General features: G+C 43.8%; 1 protein-coding gene across 8 annotated transcripts in view; it reads left to right on the top strand.

Moving 5' to 3' along the window:
• Positions 1–21,767, top strand: part of grb10b (growth factor receptor-bound protein 10b) — a 208,759-nt gene that overhangs the window by 95,141 nt on the left and 91,851 nt on the right. The gene's annotated exons all lie outside the window — the stretch shown is intronic.

The following is a 21,767-nucleotide window of genomic DNA, read 5'->3' as shown; positions in this document are numbered from 1 at the left end:
AAGAGGTTGGACATATTGTCATTCTGAGACAGTAGTATAATCTCCCCATGAGAGGTCACTAATTCGTAACATCATCTGGTTGCAGTTCAGCAGACTGCATAATGCAAGAGAAAACATTGACCTCAAGTGGGCTGTGCACTTAAAACTGTCAAAACTGGAAGAAATAACCTGTCTGAATTCTCTCTGGAGTATGTGATTGACTTTGCAGCACAGATTTCAATGAAAGTTTTATGTACTTGCTGGTGGATCTCATTATTGCAAGATGGCTATCCAAAATAATGCACTCCAAAGAACTAGCATGTTTAGTATTGTCACCAAATACTTAATGCTCTTTGCAAAATGGTCCTGCACTTTTCAGGCTACCAGGATCTGTGACCAAGGCAGAGCACAAACAAAAATCTGGAAACTACATTTGCAATTGTGGTACTTGACTTTACTTTGTCAAAGTTATTTCCTTTCTCTTTTTCTTATTGTTATGTATCCTACCCATTTTATTGCCCTTTTGGTCGATCTCTCAACTGTCTGGGACCATCTATTTATGTAACTTTGAATCAAAAGCAGAATTGTTCCTGAAATGTGCAATATTTGGACATAATGATGTTAAGAGGCTATACTGATATAAGACCTCATCGTTAAGGTGGAGATACACTAAATAGGAAGCAAAATTGCAGGCTGCCTTTTATTCAAAGAGAATTAGAGTTTCAAGGATAAGGAAATTTTGCTACAACTGTACAAGGCTTTGTTGAGACCACACTGGAAATCCTATGTGCAGCTTTGATCTCTGTTTAAGAAAGGATGCATTTGTCTTGGAGGCAGTGTAGTGATGGTTCACTAAGTTGGTCCCGAGAAGAAGGGAGCTATCCTGGTGATGAGGCTGAACAACTTGAGGCTCTGTCTTCTGAAGATTGAAGAATGTGACCTGATCTTATTAAAATATGCACGTTTCTAAAGGAATTGATCCGTTGTTTCTGCTGGTCGGGGAATCTGAAGCAAGTGGATACAATCAGGATAAGAGGCAGATCGTTCAAGACTTGAGAAATTTCTTCACTCCAAGTTTTGTCAATCTTGTAAATTTCCTATTCCAGAAGTTTATGGATTCTCCATACTTTGAGACTACATCAGATAGCTTTTTGATCCTTCCTGAAATTGAGGCATTTTGCAGACAGTGCGAGCAAGTGGAATTGAGACTGAAAGTTGGCAGTTAGTTTGAATCGTAGCACAGACAGGAGAACTACATGGTTTACTTCAGCTCCTATTTTGTTGTATTCTTAATGACTCTGCAAGGTTGCGTGTGACTTTGGAGTGCTTGATTTGAAATTGAAGTGACTTCCTTAAGTAACCTATTGTGGTTGTTCTTGATTTACTTCTGTAAGTAAATTGTTGAAGGCTTTGGAAAATTTGTTTTTACTAATAGTGTCAACTTGGCTGAATTGAGAGTATAATGGTGTATGTCAATAAAAAAAACACAGGCAATGCCTAACAATTATTTCACTTAAATATTTACATAACATCAGTGGGAGGTTATGGCCTAATTGTTGTTGCTGGATTATTAAGGTTCTAAAAAGAGACAGTGCAAGATAGCAGCAGACGATGACGCATCCCGACCAGATCATCTCAACGCCTTCTATGCTTGTTTTGAGCAGAATTTCAGCGGAGAGGTAACACCTGTTCTGACAAGTCCTGACGAACCGATCAGAGGTCATATCAGCTTTCCTTTGTGTGAATCGAAGGAAAGTAATTGGACTAGATAGAGTATCAAGCTGTGCACTTGGCATGCGCAGATCAACTGGCAGAGGTATTCTTGGGCATCTTCAACTTCTCCCTGCAGCAGACCACTGTCCCTGCCTTTTTCAAGAGGGCCAACATTATCCCTGTGCCTAAGAAGGCTCATGCAGCATGTCTCGATGACTACTGTCCAGTGGCCCTAACTTCGATGTCATGAAGTGCTTTGAAAGGCTGGTCATGACATTAACCAACTTCTGCTTCCCCATTACTCTTGACCCACTCCAATTTGTCTATCAGACCAACAGATCCACGTCAGATGCCATATTGCTTGCCCTTCACTACTTCCTCGAACATCTTGACGACAAGAATAACTATGTAAGAATCCTACTCATTGACTACGTTTCAGCCTTCAACACTATTATCCCCTCGAGACTGATTACTAAACTTAGTGATCTCGGACTAAGCCCCACTCTCTGCAACTGGATCCTCAGTTTCCTGACCCACAGGCCACAATCAGTGAAGATTGGGGACAATATTTCATTTTCACTAACACTTAACACTGGAGCCCCCCAGGGGTGCATACTCAGCCCGCTACTGTTCTCACTGTGCACCCATGACTGCGTCGCCAAATACCAGACCACTGCCATTTACAAGTTTGCTGATGACACCACCGTAGTTGGTCAAATCTCAAATGGTGATGAAATCGACTACAGATGGGAGGTAGAAAACCTGGAAAAATGGTGCACTGAGAACAACCTTGCTCTCAATGCCAGGAAAACCAAGGAACTCATTATTGGGTTATGTTATTCATGCCCCCCCGACACATTAACAGCACAGCAGTGGAATGAGTGGAGGGTCAAGCTCCTGGGTGTGGCCATCCACAACAAGCTTTCTTGGACTTTTCATGTGGATGCACTGGTTACAAAGGCCCAACAACGTCTCCTCCTCTTCAGGCAACTGAGTAAGTTTGGCATGACAGCGAATACCCTTGCCAACTTTTATTGGTGCGCTACCAAGCGCATTCTGTCTGGACGTATCATTACCTGGCATAGCAACTGTACCATTCAAGATTGGAGACTGTTACAGAGAGTGGTGAACTTGGCCCGGACAATGTCAAAGGCCTACCTCCCATCGATAGAATCCATCTACCAGGCCTGCTGTCGAGGACAGGCTGCCAGCATTCTCAAAGATCCATCCCACCCTGGCAATGTTTTTCTTCAACCTCTACCATCAGGGAGAAGGTACAGAAGCCTGAACACGCACCAGCCGGTTTCGAAACTGTTTGTACCCTACTGTTAGAATACTGAATGGACTCTCAAACTCTTTAACATTCGCCTGTACCTGTGGTTTTGTTTTTGCTGCTGTTTACCTATTATTTACTTATCTATGCTACTTAACTCTGTGATCTGCCTGTATTGCTCACAAGACAAATCTTTTCACAGTGCTTCTGTTCACGTGACAATAAATTCACTTCAATTCAATTAATCCAGAGACTCCGATAGTGTTCTGGGGAGCAGGGCTCAAATCCCACCAGAGCAGATAGTGTAATTCGAATTCAGTAAAACAAAATCTGAAATTAAGAATCTGATCATGACTGCAAATCCATTGCTGTTTTTCAGAAAAACCTGTCTGGTTCGCTAATGTCCTTTAGGGAAGGAAACTGCCATCCTTACCTGGTGTGGCCTCCAATGTGATTCCAGACCCACAGCAATTTGGTTGACTCTTAACTGCCTTTAGACAATTAAGGATGGGCAATAAATGCTGCCTAGCTAGCAATGCCTTCATTCTGTGAATGAATAAAGAAAATATAATATTAAGGACAGGGTCTGACCTCAATTGGTTTCAGGCAGAGATATAATTCTGTTGCAATGATGGCAACATTGTCAACTTTCAACTTTATTATATTCTTGAAATAAAATATCTGGCATCCACACACGTTCAGTTAAATGTGGAAATCCTGAATGTGGTGGTGGTTCTTTGCTTAGCTGCAGCATGTGCTTTTGGTCTTTGTGGTCAGCAATCTTTAGAAATCACTTAACTGCTAACTACCCTTTTATACTAAAAACTCTTCGTTAATGAAGGGTAATCACTTTTGATTGCATGTGGAGTCATAACTCTGGACAGCTTCCTGGTTCTGCAAACCCAATCTTTTATTTGGAGAAAGTGAGGACTAATGCTGGAGATCAGAGTAGAGAGTGGTGCTGGAAAAGAACAGCCGGTCAGGCAGCATCCGAGGAGCAGAGGTCGACGTTTCAGATATAAGCCCTTTATCAGTCCATTCCTGATGAAGGGTTTATGCCCGAAACGTCGACTGTCCTGCTCCTCTGATGCTGCCTGACTGGCTGTGCTTTTCCAGCACCACACTCTTGACTCGAATTTTTTATTTGTTTCGTCCACTTGTTCTATTATGATTTATTGTGGCTTTCAGCTTTTGATATTTCAGCTTCGAAAATGTAATTTTCACTAAAATGTAGAAATAAATAATATTTTGCTTACAAGTTTATTGTAAAATTGTATAATCTGACTATCTGCCCTGCTTGATGGCATAATTGTTGCTTGATGTCTGGACTTCCTCTTGACCAGGTTTAAATTAACTATAGGAAAGGTGCAATCCTTGCCTCGCAGAGATTACAAGATCTTGGTGGCAGATTTTTTCAAGGTCACTGGCAAGGGCTGTTACTTTAGCCTTGGATTTCGCAATCAGCAGGAATAAGCAAAATATAGATATCAAATAAGTTAGTCAAACTATAGGGAGGTAAAGTTTTGGGTTCTAAAACAAAGGGCCAAACTGGGACTCGCCACACTTATTGCAGAAGAATCTTTGTGGTCCCATTGGAGGAATGATTGCCCTGGCCAAAACTACTTGGAAGGATTCTATTTCTCTACATTCTTGTTCGCTGCTTCACACAGCAATTGGTGGCCTTTCAATCAAAACCAGACTCTCACTTTAATTAGATAATTTGTGCAACACCCTACTTCGGGTCAGGTTTAATTCAGGACAACTTGAACCACTTCCAGATTATAAAGTACGCAGTAAAATTATAAGTCTAATTGGAGGGGGCCTAATCTCAAACTTGTGTTAAACAGAGCTCTGTGATCGATAAGGAAGCCCGTACGCAACCTGGTTTAGCATCTAAGTACACCTTCAAACAAAATGAAAGCACAGTGAATGTTTGTTTACGTCTTCCAGTAATCTGAACTTAAATTGTAAAATGTATTTGGAGGTTTGGAATAAATTCATCTTGTTCTGTTCAGTGTCCTGCCTTCACATGCATTCACTACGCTCTATTTTGTCATCAGTGCAGTAAAACTTATTTTTATTTGTGTTTTTAATGCTGCATTGCAAAATCTTGGAATGTCTCTTTGGCCTTTACCGATTCAGTTATGGAAAGAGCCTGGTGAGTGGGCAGGCATTCATTGGCTATGTTAGCATCTTTGGCCTCTTCTGTTGAAGAACAAGTTCAGTCATATTTGCAGGATATTTTGAGAACATTATGTCAAATGATGGCTTGTCTGTCATTTTGTGCTGCATCATGGTCTAATTCCCCTCCCATGGCAAATTTGCACTGTCACATAATCCAGAGTTACCAAGTGGAATTTGCTACAGACATCCTTCTTTTGGATTTCCTATTCTGCAAGTGAGAGGGGCTGACAACTTCAATGCAACTGAAGTTTGTTATCCAATTTTGACCCGTTGTCATTTCACTGATTGTGATTACTGGAAGACGTAAACAAACATTCACTGTGCTTTCATGGCTGTTGCAGATTCAAGATCGTTTTCAGAAAAAATGCATACATGCACTGCTCTTTTCCAATTCAAATTAAAACTCACTCAAAACAAAGCATTTCACTGTACTAAGGTCGGCATGAAAAAGTTACCCCTAAGGTCACTTTTAAATTTTTCCCCTCTCACTTGAAACTAATGTCCTCTCGTTTTAGAGCTGCCAGAGGAAGTAGTGGAAACAGGTACAATTGAAATATTTAAAAAGCATCTGGACGGATCAGAGCCTCTAACCTCTCATAGCCACTGTTTTTATATTGTGAGTCCAGTTTCAGTTTTTTTGGTCAGGGCAATCATGAGGTCCAGACCTGGTGAAACACAAATTGAGCTGATTACTCTGTATTAAATGCCATTTGATGGCACCATAGATGATGTGTTCTGTCATTGTTGATTACCAAGAGGAGACTAATGGAATGGTAATTATTGGATTTGGCCCTCTTCTGAATATAAAGTACAGTCAAATATAAAGTACAGTTTTTGTGGGCGGCACGGTGGCACAGTGGTTAGCACTGCTGCCTCACAGCGCCAGAGACCCGGGTTCAATTCCCGCCTCAGGCGACTGACTGTGTGGAGTTTGCACCTTCTCCCCGTGTCTGCGTGGGTTTCCTCCGGGTGCTCCGGTTTCCTCCCACAGGCCATGCTAAATTGCCCGTAGTGTTAGGTGCAGGGGTAAATGTAGGGGAATGGGTTTGGGTGGGTTGCGCTTCGGCGGGTCGGTGTGGACTTGTTGGGCCGAAGGGCCTGTTTCCACACTGTAAGTAATCTAATCTAATCTAATCAAATCACCTGGATCCAACGTGCATGGGAATGGGAGTGCTGGTTACATGATTGTGCTAGTTATGTCCAGGGCCACTCATAAGTACCTCAGAGGTTTGCGCAAGAGGGAGTGTGTGCAAGGCAGCCAAATGATGTTTCCAAAATGAAGAAACCTAGTCCTGTCGGTTGAATGAGAATTTTGGCAACAGGATACCAGATAGTAGGGTCTTTATTGTGCTCAGACAATTTTCCAAATTGTTAGGTAGATGCCAATTTTGTAGCTGTACTAGACCAACTTGGCTAGGGGTGCAACTTGTTTTGGAACATTTTAATTCAGTAGAGTTGAGTGAATATTGTCAATGCCATAACCATTGCAGTATCTCTGATTCTGGGGACCCCATGAGGCAGAAATGGAAATTTTGATTGAAAATAGTTGCAAATGCTTCAGTTTTATATTCTACAGTGATATACTGGTGATCCTTAGAGATAAGGGACCTTGATGTTTCTGTGGACAGCGTGAAACAAACTGATATGCTAGAACACATTGATGTTAGCAAGGAGGATTTGCTGAAATTTTGAAAAACATAAGGCGAGATAAGTCCCCTGGACCAGACAGAATATACACTAGGTTTCTACTGGAAATGAGGCAAGAGATTGCTGCGCTTTTGATGATCTTTATGTCCTCACTATCTGTTGGAGTAGTGCCTGATGATTGGAGGTTGGCAAATGTTAATACCTTGTTCACGAAAGGGAATAGGGATGATCCTGGGAATTACAGACCAGTCAGTCTTAGGTTAATGGTGGACAAAGTATTGGAGAGGATTCTGAGAGACAGGATTTATAATACTTGGAAAACCATAATTTTATTAGAGTCAGCATGGATTTGTGATGGGCAGATAATGCCTCACAAATCTTTGAGGATGTGACTAAATATTTTGATGGGAGATGGAGCAGTGACTATAGTGTTCATGGATTTTAACAAGGTGTTTGATAAGGTACCCCATTGTAGCCTCATTCAGAAAGTAAGGAGGCATGGGATACAGGGAAACCTGTCTGTCTGGATACAGAATTGGCTGGTCCATCGAAGACAGAGATTGGTGGTAGATGGAAAGTATTCAGCCTGGAGTTCAGTGACCAATAGTGTTCCACAGGGATTGGTTCTGGGATCTATGTTCTTTGTGATTTTTAGAAATGACTTGGATGAGAAAGTGGAAGGGTGTGTTTAGCAAGTTTGCCAATGACATGAGGGTTTGTGGAGTTGTGGATAGTGTGTGTGGGGGTTGCAACGAGACATTGACAGGATGCAGAACTAGGCTGAGAAGTGGCAGGTGGCATTCAACCTGGAGGAGTGTGAAGTGATTCATTTTGGAAGGAGGAATTTGAATACAGGGTTAAAGGCAAGATTCTTGGCAGCATGGTGGAACAGATGGATCTTGGAGTCCATGTCCATAGATCCCTCGAAGTTGCCACTCAGGTTGATGGGGTTATTAAGAAGGCATGTGGTGCGTTGGTTTTCATTAGCAGGGGGATTGAACTTGAGAGCCGCGAGGTTATGCTGCAGCTTTATAAAACCCTGGTTAGACCACACTTGGAATATTGTGTTCAGTTCTGGTCACCTCAGTACAGGAAAGATGTGGAAGCTTTAGAGGGGATGCAGAGGAGATTTACCAGGATATTGCCTGGACTGTGGGGCCTATTTTATGAAGAATGGTTGAGGGATCTAGGGCTTTTCTCATTTGGGCAAAGAAGGATGCAAGATGACTTGATAGAGGTGTACAAGATGTTGTGAGGCACAAATAGAGTGGATGCCAGAGACTTTTTTTTAACCATGGTGGAAATGGCTATCATGAGGGGGCATAATTTTAAGGTAATTGGAGGAAGGTTTAGGACAGCTGTCAGAGATAGGTTCTTCACACAGTGATGGGTGCATAGAATGCACTGCGAGTAGTGGTAGTAGAGTCAGATACATTACGGACATGTAAGCGACTCTTGGATAGGCACATAGAAGAAGTTAGTTCAATGAAGGTTTGTCTAATCTTAGAGTAGGATAAAAGTCTGGCACAACATCGAGAGCCAAATGGTTTGTACTGTGCTGTACTTTATCTGTATTTGTGGTGTTTTTCCTCAATGTAGCTTCACCAAGTTGTCAACTCATTTTCAAGATACCTCGTGCTGCGCCTAGAATGCCCTGCTTGATTGATTGATTTATTGTCACAAGTACCAAAGTGCAGTGAATAGCTTTGAGTAAGAGCAGTACAGACAGTTCGTAGGAAGCAAGGATGTACAGATCAAAAAGACTTAAGCAGAGGTGTACAGGTTACATTGCAGAGGGCATGCGCTGGGTGAGAGCAACTTCAGCATTATCAGCATTATTTGAGGCTAAAGAGTCCATTCCTCAATCGAATAATGGCTGAATAGAAGCTGTTCCTGATCTTGCTTGTTCAGGCTTCTATATCTCCTGCCTAACGGAAGAAGTTGGAGATCATTACCAGGGTACGATGGGTCTTTGGTGGCAGTCTTTCTGTGGCAGTGAACCATGTAAATGGAAACCATGTATGGAAGGTTGACCTCCTTGATGGTCTGGGCTGTGCACACCATCTTCTGTAGTTTCTTATGGTCCTGGGCAGATCAGTTGCCATACCTTGCCATTATACACCCAGACAGTACGCTTTCAGTGCTGCATTGGTTTCAGTTGGTGAGGGTCCTTATGGACATGCCAAATTTTGTGATCTGTCTGAGGAAGAGGAGGCATTGTAGATGTGACGGTCAAGGCAGCACAGTATGGGAAGTCCAGGACAGATTATCAATTATCCTCACTCTGAAGAGCTTGATTCTCTCCATCCTCTCAACCTCCGTTCCGTTGATGTAGATGGGGGCGCATTCTCCTCCTCCTCTTTCTGAAGTTAATGATCAGTTCTTTAGTGTTTCCAGCATTGAGAAAGGGGTTGTTCTCATTGCACCACATCACTGAGCCCTCTATCTCCCTTATGTATTTTGACTCATCATTGTTAGATATCTGGCCTGCTACGGTGTTGTCATCATAGAACTTGTGGATGGTATTCATTTAGAATTTGGCAACACAGCCTTAGGTGTACTTGGAGTACAGTAGAGGGGCTGAGGACAGATTCTTAGGGGGTTCCATTGTTAAATGTTATTGTGGAGGAGATGCAGTTACCTAACTACACTGATTGCGTTCTGTGGGTCACAAAGCTGAGGATCCAGTTGCAGAGAGTCAAGATCAAGGCTACTGAGGGAATAATGGTGTTGAAGGCAGAACTGTAGTCAACAAACAGGAGTCAGAAGTACGTGTCTTTGTTGTCCAGATGTTCCGGGGTGAGTGCAGGGTTCGGGATATGGTATCCGCTGTGGACCTGTTACATCAGCGGGCAAATTGCAGGGGACAGAGGCAGGCTGGGAGACTGGAGGGTGGGTTATGACCAACCTTTCGAAGCACTTCATGAGATTAAAGACACTGCGCAGTAGTCATTAAGGCACATTACATGTGCTTTCTTTGATGTGGGGATGATAGTGGCTTTCTTGAAGCAGGTGGGGACTTTTCTTATAGGAGGGAGAGGTTGAAGATATCGGTGAATACCTCTGCCAGTTGGTTCACCCAGGATCTGAGTACTTGCCCTGGGACACAATCTGGGTCCGTCGCTTTCCTCTGTTTGACTCCGTGTGTGCACACTGCACTCTTCTTTGAAGCAGGATTAATGTTTTGGCTTGGTACTAATAATAGCATGAGAGAAATGCTGTGCTTACAAATTGTTGAGGAATACAGTACTGCTCTTAGATGCCCCATTTTGAATTACTAGATCTGTACTGATCTCATCAAGCATGGAGGAACTGACAGGCATTCTCTATATTACAAAGAATAAATAGGAAGGTACACTTTTAAATATACTTTAGACTATGCACTTACTCTGGTGACAAAATCCTTACTACTATAGCTTTGATCTCATTTTTTTTTATCTAACAAATGTTTTGTAAGAATCTTAACACAAAGTGGCAAATTTAAGACCTTGAAAACATCAAACCCTTCTACTGCAGGGATAGTTTGTTTCCATGCTTAGTTTTTTTTAAAATGGATCCTAGCTAGCTTTTAAAATGGCTTCTCTCAGCACAGAATTAACAAATTGACTGCTTTTAACAATGTCTAGCAATTACTAGGGCAAAAGCAACCTCACCACCTCTTGGAATGTAATGCTTTTGTACTGTATGAATATTCTAGCCAAGTCAAAGCAAAAGATTAGTCGTTGAGATGTCAGCTTGGCTATTTCTGAAGAAAGGAGACCTGTAAATGCCATTATTGCTTGACTTTGTGCAAAATACTCCTAAATTTCTACTGTCAAAAGAAAAACGTGTTTCTGATGAGTACACAAATCTACCATGTCAGCAGTGTCTCATCCCAAATCTCAGTCAAATGATTGAAACAGTTTGAATTACCTTAAACAACAGACAAAGCTGTATAGTTAATCAGTCTGTTTGTAACACTTTGAAGAAGCAGGAACTCCGTACTTGGCTATATACCTACCTTGATCTCGGTATCTCACAAAAATCCAATCCATGGAAGGAAACCTGCATTTCACTTGTGAAGTGAACCAATCACCACCTCACAAGTACGACACCTTCCATGCACAATTGATTTACAGGGTGCTCTAATTCACAAGAAATACTTCTGTTTCTTTTGATATATAGTATTTCAGTCCTTTCCTTTCTCTTTTTTTTCCCCATATGTTTCATACAGTTTCCCTGGGTTCTCATGAGCAATAATCTTTTAATCTGAAAGAATTTGCTGTTGGCCATTTAAAAATTAAACTTCACCGGCAGGTACACCCACACAATCTGGACAGTTGGTGGACTTGTGAGAGGAGTTGGGATTAGTGAATGTGTGGAGGCATCTCCACCCTAATGGAAGAGATTTTACTTTTTTTTCTAATCCACACAAGTGCCACATGCGAATTGACATGTTCCTTATGCCGTTGGCTTGTTTGGACAGAACATTGGCTTGCAAAATTGGAAATATAACTATCTCGGACCATGCGCCAGGATGTTTAGATGTTAAAATCAAGGGTGGCAGAATAGATGTATGGCACTGGCGCATGGACCCATTTCTGTTAAGGGATGGCAAATTTGTTTAGTACATTACAAGAGAGTTCAGGGCCTTCTGGGATATCAACTCTGGTATGGCCAGTAATCCGCCAATACTTTGGGAGGCTGCTAAGGTAAATTTGAGGCCTGATCACTTTATATTTAATGACAAGAAGGAGGCAGAGGGAGGAGCAGCAACAGATGCAGGAGACCTGCCTGAAAGTTGCAGAGTAAGCATTTTATAATAGGCCTTCATTGTTCAAGCTGCAGCGGATCATGGCTCTCTGGGCAGCTCTTGACTCATTGCACACACAGGTGGCAAATAAAAGAGGTCTCCTTTGCTAAACAAAGATTGTTTGAGTTTGGAGATAAGCTGGCTAAAAGGAAAAACACTTCCCAATCCATTATATCTGTTAGAGAGAAGGCTGGCACAGTTACCCGTGAGTTGAAGAAGATCAATGTTAGATTTGGGGAATACCTTGCAAAGTTATACCTGTCGGGGGGTGGCGAATGCAGTGGCGTGAGAATGCAGTCCTTTTTGGAGAACCTGGACCTCCCCAGTATAAACACAGGTCTTCCTGTTAAATGCCTCCTGATAATACAAGAGGTGCAGGAAGCAATAAAGCATCCCCAGCATGGCAAAGCACCAGGACCAGATGGATTCCCGAGTGAATTTTATAAGGAATTCATAAATGTGTTGGTGGAGCCACTTTTGGGGATGTATAATTATTCATATACACAGGATTGTCTTGGGGAAGCTAATATTTCCCTCATTTTAAAGAAGGGGAAAGACCCCGAATAATGTGCCTCATACAGACCAATTTTTTTGTTGAATGTAGACATTAAAATTCTGTCAAAGGTGCTGGCCCTGAGGTTGGAAAAGGTATTGCCCAATATTATAAAGGATGATCAGACGGGTTTTATCAAGGGCTGTAGCTCCTCCAACAATATCAGGAGGGTACAGAACATAGTGCAGGTATGCCAGCAAAGATTGATCCCAGATTTGGTGGTCTCCCTAGACACTGAAAAAGTGTTTGACCAGATAGAATGGCTGTACCTGTTTGGGGTCCTTGAGCACTTCGGTCTTGGGGGAGCCTATACTAGGTGGATCTCTGTGTTGTATAATGATCCTAAGGTGGCAGTCATCAGAAATGGCACTAAGTCAGATAACTTTAATATTGGGAGAAGTAGTTGACAGGATTGTCCTCTCTCACAGCTGTTATTTACCTTAGCCTCGGCTAATGGCTCAAATGCCATCGGGAGGGACCCTGAAATAATGGTGCCAAGGGTGGGAATGGTGGAGCATACGATCACTCTATAATCTGATGATGTCCTTTTCTTCTTGGCAAATCTGGAGGAGGCTGTTCCTCGATTGATTCAAAAACTGAATTTATTTGGCAGTTATTTGGGATACAGGATCAACTTCACAAAATCGGAAGCCGTGCTGGTGAGGGAATTAGTGGAGGTGCCTGATCTGAAGGATGGAATGCAATTCACGTTCAGATGGTCGTTAAAAGGTTTTTTATATTTGGGAATTTTTATTACCTCTGCCTTCCACCAGTTGTATAAAGCCAGCTGTGCACAATTACAAGAGAGGATAAAACTGGATTTGCAGCAGTGGGAGGGATTACTATTACCATGGTTAGGTCAAGTCACCCTGATTAAAATGAATGTTCTTCTCCTGTTGTACCCCATGAAAATACTCCTGTTGTTGCTATCCAGACGAGTGTTACGGAGGCTCAATGGTTGGCTAGGGTCCTTTTTATTTGGTGTCGCCCAGGCGTCTTCTAATTTACTAAATTGCAGCTCCCGCAGGGTGAGGGGAGTGGGGGGAGGGTGGACCTTCCCGACTTGAAGAAATATCAAATAAGTGCCCTGTTAACACATGTGGATGACTGGGTGTATTTGACTTGACGTTGAAGCCTCGTAGTCGAGATGTCCTCTAGTTAATTTATTATTCGTGAATAAGATGAAATCTGTGGCCAAGCGGTGTAAGAGACCAATCATTTTGAATACGGTGAAAGCTTGGAGGATAATGAGGCAAGAGGAGGGCAATTGGCTTAAAACTTTGCTGTTTACCCTGTTGGCGGGAGCCCCAGGATTTAAACCTGGGGCAATGCTTTAAGGCATGGGAGAATAAGGGAATCTCTTGTTTGGAAGATTTATTCGAGGGTGAGGTCTTGATGTCGTTTAGCCAACTAAGTCAGAAATATGGATTGTCTAATAGGAACCTTTTCCGGTACTTTCAGATAAGGGATTATATACAGAGGAGGACCATGCTCCTGCCTCAGCCTCTCAAGTCTCACAGGGAGAAAAGAACGCTTTGGTGCACGGGCTGTGATATAGCTGTGGGAATCGGATTGGGCACTTGTGGGGCCCTGGGAGGGGAAAGTTAGGATAAAAAAATATGGGTACAATCTCCTCCCTGGGAAGCCAGGGAGGAGATTGCCGAGCCTTTGGCATTGATCTATAAATCGTCATTGTCGACAGGAATAGTGCCAGAAGACTGGAGGATAGCAAATGTGGTTCCGCTGTTCAAGAAGTTGAGTAGACACAACCCAGGTAATTATAGACCAGTGAGCCTTACTTCAGTTGTTGGTAAAGTGTTGGAAAAGGTTATAAGAGATAGGATATATAATCATGTAGAAAAGAATAATTTGATTAGGGATAGTCAGCGTGGTTTTGTGAAGGGTACATCGTGCCTCACAAACCTTATTGAGAAGGTGACCAAACAGGTAGATGAGAGTAAACCGGTTGATGTGGTGTATATGGATTTCAGAAAGGCGTTCGATAAGGTTCCCCGACAGTAGGCTATTGTACAAAATGCTGAAGAATGGAATTGTGGGAGATACAGCAGTTTGGATCAGTAATTGGCTTGCTGAAAGAAGATGGAGGGTGGTGGTTGATGGGAAATGTTCATCCTGGAGTCCAGTTACCAGTGGTGTACCGCAAGGGTCGGTGTTGGGTCCATTGCTGTTTGTCATTTTTATAAACGACCTGGATGAGGGCGTAGAAGGGTGGGTTAGTAAATTTGCAAACGACACTAAAGTAGGTGGAGTTGTGGATAGTGACGAAGGATGTAGGTTACAGAGAGACCTAGATAAGCTGCAGAGCTGGGCTGAGAGGTGGCGAATGGAGTTTAATGCGGACAAGTGTGAGGTGATTCACATTGATCGAAGTAACCGGAATGCAAAGTACTGGGCTAATGGTAAGATTCTTGGTAGTGTAGATGAGCAGAGAGATCTCAGTGTCCAGGTACACAGATCCTTGAAAGTTGCGACCCAGGTTGACAGGGTTGTTAAGAAGGCATACAGTGCTTTAGCTTTTATTAATAGAGGGATCGAGTACCGGAACCTTGAGGTTATGTTACAGCTGTACAAAACTCTGGTGTGGCTGCAGTTGGTGTATTGTGAACAGTTCTGGTCACCGCATTATAAGAAGGATGTGGAAGCTTTGGAAAGGGTGCAGAGGAGATTTACTAGGATGTTGCCTGGTATGGAGGGAAGGTCTTACGAGGAAAGGCTGAGGGACTTGAGGCTGTTTTCATTCGAGAGAAGAAGGTTGAGAGGTGACTTAATAGAGACATATAAGATAATCAGATAGGGTGGACAGGGAGAGCCTTTTTCCGTTGTATGGTGATGGTGAGCATGAGGGGGCATAGCTTTAAATTGAGGGGTGATAGACATAGGACAGATGTCAGAGGTAGTTTCTTTACTCAGAGTAGTGAGGGTATGGAATGTTTTGCCTGCAACGGTAGTGGATTCGCCAACTTTAAGTACATTTTATGTCGTCATTGGACAAGCATATGGACGTACATGGAATAGTGCAGGTTAGGTGGGCTTCAGATTGGTATGACAAGTCGGCGCAACATCAAGGGCCAAAGGGCCTGTACTGAGCTGTAATGTTCTATGTTCTATGACTGGTGCTCCCATGGCTGGGAGCTTGAGTAGAGCTGTGGTAAGTGAAATAGAATAAAGTAATGTGATATAATTTAATTTAAGATAATTTGAATTCCGCTTAATTTATTATTTTATTTAATTTGGTTGAAGCTTAGTTCAAGTTTGTTCTGGTAGAATAGTAGGTAGTTTATGATTAATGGTATTGTGATGTGACATTGTACTCTTTTTGTATTTTGGTATTGTTTTTTATGTATAGTTTTGTAAAAGATTTGAAAAAGTTTTTAATAAAAATGTTTGTAAAAAAAATTAACCTTCACAAACAGAATTTGGAAAAACATAGTACCACCTATTTTTAACAAGGAATAAGAATTTAAAGTTTAAAAATATACAAACAGGAGAGGGATAATTAAAAAAATTATTCCATTCACCTCACCCGTTTGTCTCAGGATTCCTTCTGTCATAGACAAGGAACTACTTACAAACTTGACTCAAGTGCCTGCCCATCATCAACAAAGTGCATGTCAGGAGTGTAATGGAATACACTCCACCTGCCTAGATAAATGCATCGGCAACAAATACTGGAGCTGAACACCTATTGCAGAGCACTTTGCTCAATTGCCACCCCACACATTACCTCCAGCATCTTACCTCCACTACAAATGCAGTAGTCCATACCACCTACCAGATGCATAATAGCAATTTACCAGGCTATCTTCAATAGCACCTTCCAAACCCACTACCCCTGTGACCTAGAAGGTCAACAACACTGATTCTTCATTTGCTGGGTCAAATTTTTGGAGCAATCTTCAAAATAGACTGATTAGGTGTACCTCTACCTTGAGGATTTCAGTGGTTCAGGAAAGCAAATTACTGCCACCTTGTGGGGACAATTCAGTATTGCAATAAATGCTAACCTAGCCAATGGTCCCCACATCTTGATTAAATTAAAATGTACCTATCAGAGTTGAATGTAAGCGACTGTGGTAATGCCACTTTTTTTTTTAAGTCACCCCATCCCAGTGGATTTTCTGTTCCTGATTGGCATGACAAAAGTGTGGCTCATGAAAAGTAAGTACACAATAAGGTGTGCATCAATGCAAGATTTGATAGTTTTGTTAGTACAAGGAATTTTGTTTTTCTTTATTCCTTCATGGGATATGGATACTGTGAGGAAGATCAATTTTTGTGCTTCCCTAATTGCCCTTCAAGTGAGTGGCAGGCTGGGATATTTCAAAGAGCATTTAAGACTGACCCACATGACTGTGGTTCTGGAGTTATGTAGATCAGACCAATAGGCAAAGATTGCAGATTTCCTTCCCAAAAGAATATTAGTGAAGCATCTATAAGTTGCTAACAACTGATCTCTCGTTAGTAGCCATTACTCAGATCAACTTTCAACTCTAGGTTTATCAATTGAACTTAAATTCCCCCAGCCACATGGTAGCATTTGAAACCATGTCATAGAAATTATAGAATCCCTACAATGTGGAAATAGGCCCTTCGGGCCAACAAGTCCACACAGGCCCTATGAAGAGTATCCCATCCCAACCCATTACTCTACATTTACCCCTGACTAATGCACCGAATCTATATATCCCTGAAAATATGGGCAATTTAGCATTGCCAATTCGCCTAACCCGCACATCTTTGGATTGTGGGAGGAAACTGGAGCACCCAGAGGAAACCCACGCAGGCACGGGGAGAATGTGCAAACTCCACAAAGACAGGCACCTGAGGCTAGAATTGAACCCAGGTCCCTGGTGCTGTGAGGCAGCAGTGCTAACCACTGAACTACCATGCTGCCCCAGTGTCCTCAGAGTTTTAGCCTGGGCTTCTGCATTACTAGTCCAAGGATCATTACCACGATACCATCATCACAAAAATGCCATACTTTGCATTATCAATATTGTGTGGAATTTGGGAGGCACTGCTCACTTTTATTCAAACTCTACAACAGCCTCATCACCACCCAGTCAATCTTGTGCTGTTTTCCGGCTCATCAAATTCCCCTCAAATGTTTACGCATCCAATATCCTTAAATAATTGTTCGATAATACAGAACATAAATATAACCAAATTTTTTTGTCTTGCATGCTTTATGACAACCACAAAAAAATTCAAATAATTACAGCACTTCGTAGTATATTTGATAATGGGAAATGAAGAAATGGTAAAGGTTTTGCACATGTATTTTGTGAAGATGTTCACAGTAGAAGACCCAAATAACATGCCAATAATTGATGACAAGAATGCTCCAGCAGGTGAGGATCTAGAAACTATCGATATCACTGAAGAGGTAGTGTTAGGCAAGCTGATGGGGCTATAGGTTGACAAGTCTCCTGGCCATGATGGAATGTATCCCAGGATACTAAAAGGGATGATGGGGGAAATAGCAAATGTGCTTGTGGTGATTTGCCAACATTTGCTGGACTCTGGAAAAGCAAAGAAGACCAGATGCTAGTAGGTAAACTGACATCTGCCTGGAAAATTTCTTTTTAACCTTAGGCTGTTTTTTGGGCCCATTTGAGACATCAAATAGCATCAATTAATTTGCAATCCAATTTGTATAAACAGGTGACTGATCAGTTGTTTTATAAGCCTGGAGAAAATAATGATAGTTTGCTTTTCAGGGAGAAAGTGAGGTCTGCAGATGCTGGAGATCAAAGTTGAAACTTTATTGCTGGAACAGCACAGCAGGTCAGGCAGCATCCAGGGAACAGGAGATTCGACGTTTCGGGCACAGGCCCTTCTTCAGGAATGAGCAGAGAGTGTTCAGCAGGAGAAGATAAAAGGTAGGGAGGAGGGACTTGGAGGAGGGGCGTTGGAAATGTGATAGGTGGAAAGAAGTCAAGGTGAGGGTGATAGGTCGGAGTAGGATGGAGGCGGAGAGGTCAAGAAGAAGACTGCAGGTCAGGAAGGCGGTGCCGGGCTGGAGGGATTTGGCTGAGACAAGGTGGGGGGAGGGGGGATGAAGAAACTGGTGAAGTCCAAGTTCATCCCCTGTGGTTGGAGGGTTCCCAGTCGGAAGATAAGACGCTCCTCCTCCGACCGTCGCGTTGTTGTGGTTTGGCGGTGGATGAGTCCAATGACCTGCATATCCACGGTGGAGTGGGAGGGGGAGTTGAAATGCTGTGCTACAGGGTGGTTGGGTTGGTTCGTCCGGGTGGCCCAGAGGTGCTCTCTGAATCGCTCCGCAAGTAGGCGGCCTGTCTCCCCAATATAGAGGAGGCCACACCGGCTGCAGCGGATGCAGTAGATGATGTGGGTGGAGGTGCAGGTGAATCTGTGGCGGATATGGAAGTTTCCTTTGGGGCCTTGGAGAGAAGTGAGGGGGGAGGTGTGGGCGCAAGTGTTGCACCTCCAGCGGTTGCAAGGGAAGGTGCCGGGAGTGGAGGTTGGGTCGGTGGGGGGTGTGGATCTGACAAGGGAGTCGCGGGGGGAGTGGTCTCTACGGAAAGCTGATAGGGGAGGGGAGGGAAATATATCCTTGGTGCTGGGGTCTGTTTGGAGGTGGCGGAAGTGACGGCGGATGATGCGCTGTACATGGAGATTGGTGGGGTGGTAGGTGAGGACCAGTGGGGTTCTGTCCTGGTGGCGGTTGGAGGGGCGGGGCTCAAGGGCGGAGGAGCGGGAAGTGGAAGAGATGCGGTGGAGGGCACCGTCGACCACGTCGGGGGGGAAATTGCGGTCCTTGAAGAAGGAGGCCATCTGTGTTGTACGTATTTTGAACTGGTCCTCCTGGGAGCAGATGCAGCGGAGACAAAGGAATTGGGAGAATGGGATGGCGTTTTTACAGGGCGCAGGATGGGAGGAGGTGTAGTCCAGGTAGCTGTGGGAGTCGGTCGGTTTGTAGTTATCTTCCGCAACTACACTGGCCCCACCCCCCATCTTTTCCTTCGCTACATTGATGACTGTATCGGCGCTACCTCGTGCTCCCACGAGGAGGTTGAACAGTTCATCCACTACACTAACACCTTCCACCCCGACCTCAAATTCACCTGGACAGTCTCGGACTCCTCCCTCCCCTTCCTAGACCTTTCTGTTTCTATCTCAGGCGACCGAATCAACACGGACATCTACTACAAACCAACCGACTCCCACAGCTACCTGGACTACACCTCCTCCCATCCTGCCCCCTGTAAAAACGCCATCCCATTCTCCCAATTCCTTCGTCTCCGCCGCATCTGCTCCCAGGAGGACCAGTTCAAAATACGTACAACACAGATGGCCTCCTTCTTCAAGGACCGCAATTTCCCCCCCGACGTGGTCGACGGTGCCCTCCACCGCATCTCCTCCACTTCCCGCTCCTCCGCCCTTGAGCCCCGCCCCTCCAACCGCCACCAGGACAGAACCCCACTGGTCCTCACCTACCACCCCACCAATCTCCATGTACAGCGCATCATCCGCCGTCACTTCCGCCACCTCCAAACAGACCCCAGCACCAAGGATATATTTCCCTCCCCTCCCCTATCAGCTTTCCGTAGAGACCACTCCCTCCGCGACTCCCTTGTCAGATCCACACCCCCCCACCGACCCAACCTCCACTCCCGGCATCTTCCCTTGCAACCGCAGGAGGTGCAACACTTGCGCCCACACCTCCCCCCTCACTTCTCTCCAAACCCAAAGGAAACTTCCATATCCGCCACAGATTCACCTGCACCTCCACCCACATCATCTACTGCATCCGCTGCAGCCGGTGTGGCCTCCTCTATATTGGGGAGACAGGCCGCCTACTTGCGGAGCGATTCAGAGAGCACCTCTGGGCCACCCAGACGAACCAACCCAACCACCCTGTAGCACAGCATTTCAACTCCCCCTCCCACTCCACCGAGGATATGCAGGTCATTGGACTCATCCACCGCCAAACCACAACAACGCGACGGTCGGAGGAGGAGCGTCTTATCTTCCGACTGGGAACCCTCCAACCACAGGGGATGAACTTGGACTTCACCAGTTTCTTCATCCCCCCTCCCCCCACCTTGTCTCAGCCGAATCCCTCCAGCCCGGCACCGCCTTCCTGACCTGCAGTCGTCTTCTTGACCTCTCCGCCTCCATCCTACTCCGACCTATCACCCTCACCTTGACCTCTTTCCACCTATCACATTTCCAACGCCCCTCCTCCAAGTCCCCCCTCCCTACCTTTTATCTTCTCCTGCTGAACACTCTCTCTGCTCATTCCTGAAGATGGGCCTGTGCCCGAAACGTCGAATCTCCTGTTCCCTGGATGCTGCCTGTTCTGCTGTGCTGTTCCAGCAATAAAGTTTCAACTCTAGTTTGCTTTTCAAACTAAAAAACAAAAAATCCCCACAATCATGAATACCTATTAGTTGTACATGTTCTTTGCAAATTGTACACGTATCTATCTCAGACTTGCGAACAAGGGATTCCATTTGACAACATAAGAATAGAAGAAATAGGAACAGGACTAGACCATTTACTCCTTTTGAGCATGCTTTAGCTCAAGTGCGATCATTTATAGTTGACCTTAAAGAACATTTTAATGCTCTAATCCCGTAGGACTTGGTGTATTTAATATATAGAAATCTATCAATTGCTGTATTCAACGATTGAGCCCTAATTGTCCTTTCTTGCAGAACAATTTCTGAGATTCACCATCCTCTAAACTTAATAAATTCTGACTCATTACTGCCCAAAATGTCTGTTATTCTGAGACTCTGCCCCAGTTCTAGACTGATCAACCAAGGCAATTATTCTTACTATCCTGTTAGGACCTATAAGAATTTTGTGCAAATATATTAGATTTTCTCTCTCTCTTCCTAAAGGCTAGTCGATTTAATTTTTCTATAGAAGACAACCTGTCCATCCCAGGAAAGGATTTGAGGAACCGCAAAGGTTAAAAAAAAACAAATAGTAGTCAGGAGCAGGGAGGGCAAGATACATCTGGTGTAGGAAAGGCAACGTTGCAGTGATCATAGGGGATTTCAATATGCAGATGGACTGGGTAAATCAGGTTGTTAGTGGATTGTCAGAAAAGGAATTTGGGGAATGTCTACGAGATGAAATTTTGGAGCAGCTTATAGTGGAGCCCACTAGGGAACAGGCAACACTGGGTTTGTGTTGTGCAATGAGGCAGACTTGATAAGGGAGTTTAAGGTGCAGGGACCCTTAGGAGGCAGTGATCATAATATGATTGAATTTGAGAAGCAGAAGATAGAATCAGAGGTAAGCGTATTACAGCTGGAAAAAAATGCAACTACAGAGGCATGAGGGTCGAGCTAGGTAGAATTAACTGAGAGAGGAGCCTAGCAGGAAAGACCGTGGAACAGGAATGGCAGGAGTTTCTGGGAGTAATTGAGGAGACACAACAGCTATTCATCCCGAGGGAAAAGAAGCATGGTGCAGGGGGTATGAGGTAACTTGGTTGAATAGGGAAGTCAGGGATAGCAGAAAAGCAAAAGAGAAGGCATATAATGTGACAAAGGGCATTGGGAAACCAGAGGATTGGAAAGCTTACAAAGACCAACAGAAGGCAACAAAAAAAAATAAGGAGGGAG

This window comes from Chiloscyllium plagiosum, unplaced genomic scaffold (genome assembly GCF_037043375.1).
Source record: "Chiloscyllium plagiosum isolate Xiang-an unplaced genomic scaffold, Cpla_swu_hap1 HiC_scaffold_5, whole genome shotgun sequence".
NCBI lineage: Eukaryota > Metazoa > Chordata > Chondrichthyes > Orectolobiformes > Hemiscylliidae > Chiloscyllium > Chiloscyllium plagiosum.
Note: the sequence above shows the minus strand (reverse complement) of the source record. Positions and strands in the feature narration are given on the sequence as shown.